Genomic DNA, 6,000 nt, shown 5'->3' with positions numbered 1-6,000 from the left:
CCCGTTATGACTACCGACGGAATCACCTTCGGTGAACATGCCGGGCGGTTTATTGAGTAAGAGGTTCCTCTTGTTTTTGCTACTTTTTTTGAGAGCTAAAACGCCTAGGCGTGAATGCCAGTTTATTTTTTTTTTCGGCAAAATCACACAAGTGAACATGCCGAATATTTTTAGGGCTGTTGAGAATTTTACCTTTTCCAGCGAAATCACTTTCCGTGAACCTGCTGGTTATGCTGGTTTTCAGCTTTTCCTCTTATTCGCCTTGGAATTTAGCCAAGATTGATTGTTTGCATTAGTTTGTTTATTAAGGAGAGATATCTTTGTTGTTTACTAGTTTTCCTCCCGACGGAATCATCTAATATGAACATGCCGGGAGGAAAAATTATTATGGCATATTCTACCTCTTTTATATTGGCGGAATCACATAATGTGAACATGCCATTTCTTGTATTCTTTGTGGGTATAGTACAGGAGTATTTTAAACATATGTTAAGTAATTATTGCTATGTGCAAGTGCCCATTCTTGTGCATATATGTTCATATGTATACACACGTGTGCTCATACATATATTTTCTGATGACTGTAGTAGATAATAATAGGGTCAATTGACCGAATGATGGTTCGAACACATTTTTAAGGAGATTATCTAGATTTTTGTCTTCTTTTATTTTTATTTATTTAGTTTTTTGGCAGCTGGCGGGTTCACTTCAAGTGAGAAATTGAAACGATTTTTCCAGTAGATTTTTCATTAATTAACTTTTATATACATATATTTTTGATCATTCGATATGCATGGCCTCGTTAATATTTTTATTGTATGTTACAGTCGTTAAAGTTTCTAGCATATTGTTCTTTTGTTATTAAAAATCTTTCTGAGAACTTTTAACTACTTATTTCCTAGAATTTAGAAATGCTTTTAATGATTTCCCTCAAGTATTTTCTTTTTCCTGTTGTTAATTTCGCTTTGCTTAGTTAAAATTTTTTTTCAAACTAGGAGCTTGATAGAAGTTTTTAAGGTTCGAGTATTAAGGTGTTAGAAAAATGATATAAATATATATATACATATACATACACATACATACATATACACACACACATATACATATATATACCCACACATATACATATTTCGAGTATGTATACTTAAATATTTATTACTTATTTAGACGTACTTTTAATGATTATCTTATTTATTCATTGACCTTTTTTGTGCTATAGTTGTATATTGTGTGTATATACATGATCGTTTATTTTCCTTGTGATTTCCTCAGTAACTTTTAATGCTGCAGGATTATTAATAATTTCCCGTTTGTTAGGTGATTTGTTACTTTTCAGAATTTTGTTTAGCTCTTTTCTTTCTTCGTTAGTTTCAGTACATGTCAATAGATAATGATCAAAATTTTTTGCAACAGAGCCACATTTACATATATTACTTTCTATGATGTTAAATCTCAAGAAATAATATGGGAATCTTCCATGACCCGAGACAGCTTGTGTAGTGTAATAGTTTAGTGGAAGATGTGCAGGTATATTTCCTACGTCTTCAATCCATTCTGCTGCATGTTTTATTAGCGTTCTTCCAATAATTGTTCCATTTTCCTGTGCGTTGTTTAGACAATAAGTTTTTGAGGAAGGATTTCGTCATTGGTAATGTTGTTTGTACGCCGTACTTCCATGCTGTTTTTGCCAACTCATCTGCAATTTCATTGCCCACTATTCCTGAGTGCCCCTTTACGTATGTTAATGTAATTTCATGATTTAAAGATATTTTTTGTATCTCGTTTTTTATTCTATTTACGAATGGATTTTATTATATGGATTCTTTAGACCTCGTAAGGTAGACATACTGTCAGTTAAAATCTAGAAATGATAACGCTCCTTTTGATTAGATATATAATTAATAGCTTCTAATATAGCAGTTGTTTCTGCTTCAAGATTACTAGAGTATTCCGGAAGGGAAAATTGCTTTTGTTCATGAATTTTGTTTTCTCTTGTAATAACTACAAATGCTGCGCCAGTTTTTTCACCATCTTTTGAACCGTCAGTATATATGTTGTAATCAGCCTTGATTGATTCAGTTCTGTAGTCTAGTGCGACTCTTTCAGCAGGGTGAGTATGCCATAATTCTATTTTGTCAGCTATATTTGATTTGTTAAAAGACTTTTCTTTAAATATGAAATTGCTGCCTTTATGGAATATATTATATAAAGCATTCTCCTTTTCTATGGTTAAGTGTATTGGTGGGACGTTACATATGACTTGAAGAGCCATGTTTGATATTGTGCTGAAACCCTTGCATATTTTTATTAAAAATATTCTCTGAATTGATGTTAGTTTTCTTATAATGTGTGTATGCTGTTTGTACCATACTTGAGAGCCATAAATAATCATTCCTTCGATTCCCCTTATATAGATTTGTCTTAATTGCGTAGGTTTCAATTCCCAATTTATTTTACTGAATTGCGATATTTTGGCTGTCACTTGAGTGATTTTGTTTTTTACCTCTTTCAGATGTGGAATAGAGCTTAGTCCTTTGTCAAAAATCACACCTAGAATTTTTAGTTCATCTTTATTCTTTATTACCTCACTGCCTAATTGTAGTTTTGGTGGTTTGCCTTTGTAGTTATTTCCTAGAACTAATTATTCGCATTTTTGAGGATTAAAACTTAATTTGTTATTGTTAGCCCATTGATAGAGTTTCTGTAATGCTTCATTGCCTATTCTTTCTAAGTGTGCTCTACTAGTACCCTTGACTGTTAAAGTGACATCGTCAGCAAATGCTTGTATAAAGACATTTTTTGGCATTCTAGTATTTAAAAGCTCTGAAATAGTGAGATCCCATAGTGTAGGGCTGTGTGGAGATCCTTGAGGGGAACCACTTTCTAATGTCTTACTAAAATTGACTGTAGAAGACATAAATTATAGTTCTTTGTCAAAATGTTCGCTGTAATTGAAATAAGGTATGTAGGTAATTGATGCTTCTGCATAACATCAATGATTATTTCTTTATTAATGTTCCCGAAAGCATTTTTGATGTCCAATGAAATTATAAGGGACTGCATTTTATCAAGTTTTGCTTTATGACTTCTTTTATATTGTCTAGTGCATTAATTGCGGATGTACCATGCTTAAATTCATATTGATTTAGTGGTAGTAAATCATTTACCACTAAGAAATGATAAATTCTATTGTTAATCAATTTTTCAAAAACTTTTCCTAGTATTGAGTTGATTGCAATAGGACGGTAAGTTTCTTCTGGTTTATCTGATTTCTTGTATTTTGGGTATTAAAATGATCCTGGAAGTTTTCCAACGTTTTGGAAAGTCACTTAATTTAATACAACTGTTGAAAATTTTTATAAAGAATTGTTCATGTGAATAGTAAAGTGTTTGTATAAATGAGGTTCTTAAGTTATCTGGTCCTGGGGCAATTCGTTTTTTAAGATTTTGCATTACACAGTCTACTTCTATACTAGTAAAAGGTATGAATTCATGATTTTCTATTTTATCTGAAATAGTTGGATTAACAGGTGTTTTGTTGTGGCTTTCGTCAAAGTTGTACAATTTTCCTAGTAGATATTCGACAGATTCTTCTTCTGTTTCTGTTTGAAGACCATTATCTTTTTTAATAACCGAAATTATCACAGGATTAATTTTGTTTGTTGCTAATTTGTATGGAACCGTAAATGGATTTTTGTTTTTCACAGTAGAACACAATTCTTTCCACGATGAGTCCTTTGCTCTACTTATGTTATTGTTATACTCCTGTAATGCCGCTAGATATACTTGTTTCAAACTTTCTTTGTTATCCTCATTTGCTTTTTGATAGCTTCTTCTTAATGCTCTTACTTTTTTCCTTTCTATTTCTAATTCTATGTTCCACCATGGTCTTGCTATTGAATCTGTTGTTTTTAATGTTTTGGTATATTTTTTTACTAAGTTTTCGATTTTACAATAAAAAGTGTTTATTATTAATTCTATCTGAGTAGTATTTACTATGTCGTCTTTTACTATTTCTTGGAACCATGTGTCTCCTTTGAGTTTTTCTAGTACCTGATATTCTCCCTTCATAGTTAGGCGTTTTATAGGTTCAGTATGTTTATTGAAAGCTGTTATTGCTATATACCTATGATCACTAAGAGAGTTTTCTTCCAAAACCTCCCATTTTTGTATTTTGTTTGCCATAGTTTTATTGATAATAGATAAGTCAATCCAGCTTTTCCCATCTTTAGTTTCAAAAGTAGGGAATGAATTTTCGTTATTTAATATATTTAAATCGTTTCTAACAATGAATTCGAAAAGTTTCTCTCCTCTTGTTTCACAGGTTTGGCCTCCCCATACTATGTTTTAGAATTAAAGTCTCCTAGAATTATTACATTCTCTTTATCTTTTAATTTTAAAATTTCTTCAATCTCTAACAAATAGGGTCCGATGTTATCTTTTGGTGAAACGTAACAGTTAATTAGGTTGATGTATTCGTCTTGCCATTTAATTCTTATGGCTATTATATTTTGCGTGGTATGTAATGGGAAAATATGGATTTTTTCGTTATGGATTATGATGGCTGTTTTCGGGAGAACTGCGTGACTCACTATTTTCGATTTTAATGGATAGCCTATTATTTTATTATTTAGTGCGTAAGGTTCTTGAACAACTGAAATATCCTGTTGAAAGTGGGTCTGTAAATTATTTGAGTTCTAGCTTTTATTCATCTAGCTTAATTTAGTTGAATTATGTTGAGTGAATTAGTACACATTCTTTATGATTATTAAAAAACAAGAGAAAGGTTTTTGTTTTGAAGGGAAATACAGGTATAAAATGAGACCTTGAGCTATTTACTTTGAAACAAAACCCATACGTCTCCTCTGAGACTCATAGGCTTCATCAAAGGCGAGACATAATGCATCCCACATGGAATGTTTCTTATAGTTAAAGCCCTTCTCCTTGCATACAGGGCAGGATTTGGTCTCTGCCTGGCATTCGCTGTAGTATTGGGCTCCACCACATTCTGTACATCTACCTCTCTAGATCTGCACTGTTTCTCTATGTGCCCGAAGCGTGCACATCTCGAACATATTGAGACGAGAACATTCTCATAAACTCTGCATCGGGTCCAACCAATGTTTACATGGCCTCTTTTTACCATTTCATTTGCAAGTTCTCGGTTGCTTATTCTTAAGGTGACAGATTCTGATGACTTTTTTGGTCACCCAAACTATTTTGAGCTCCTCCTCGTTTCCATTGATGTTGTTTTGTTGGATGATTCTCTATGGAATCTCCTTTTCATTGACTCCTAGGTCCGCGCCAACAATCTTTACTTCGGGAGAAAGACCTTCGGAAATCCTAGTAGAGAATTGACGAGTCTCCTGGTTGCCCTTAAGGCCTACTCTAAGCTCCTGAGATCCTCAACTTTATCTGCAACTATTGCGACTCCGTCTTTGATGTTCTTCACCTCAACATCAATGAGACCGAACTCAGTTGGCTCGAAGTTGTTAAGTTTAGCTCTTATGTGCTGTTGAGGGTTCTCTGTTCCTGTCGTATCTTTAATTAGCAGAGCCCGTTTGGATCCCTGCACGTTCTTGTTTTTCTCGCCTCCTACTGAGAAAGATTGTGAGTAGGAACCTTGTTTGGACTCAGCCTCAGCCCTGCTCGTTAAGTATGCATTATGCTCAGTTGTACTAAGAGCCAAGGCTTTCATATTTTGGAAATCGTGCAAAATGGCATCTAATGCCTCTCTTGTTGGTGGCGAGTCATGTCGTAACTCCATCATTGCCTTGATGAAGCGTTTATCTATGTCCATGGCGCTTTTCAAATGATGCTCGCCTTCTCTAGGTCCCATGTTTTTTTGCACGAAACTGAACGCTCTATGTGGTTACTCTCGCTCGAGAGTAGACCTGGAGAGACAGATTCTTCGTGTCTCTGGGTTGCAGGTTTGACTCTTGCTTTGAGCCTCCTTGTGCACTTTTTTTGTCATAGTGGAATCTCCTTCCCACCAACTAA

Source organism: Dermacentor variabilis, unplaced genomic scaffold (genome assembly GCF_050947875.1).
Source record: "Dermacentor variabilis isolate Ectoservices unplaced genomic scaffold, ASM5094787v1 scaffold_14, whole genome shotgun sequence".
Taxonomy (NCBI): Eukaryota; Metazoa; Arthropoda; class Arachnida; order Ixodida; family Ixodidae; genus Dermacentor; species Dermacentor variabilis.
The sequence above is the reverse complement of the archived record's forward strand: the minus strand, read 5'-3'. Positions refer to the sequence as shown.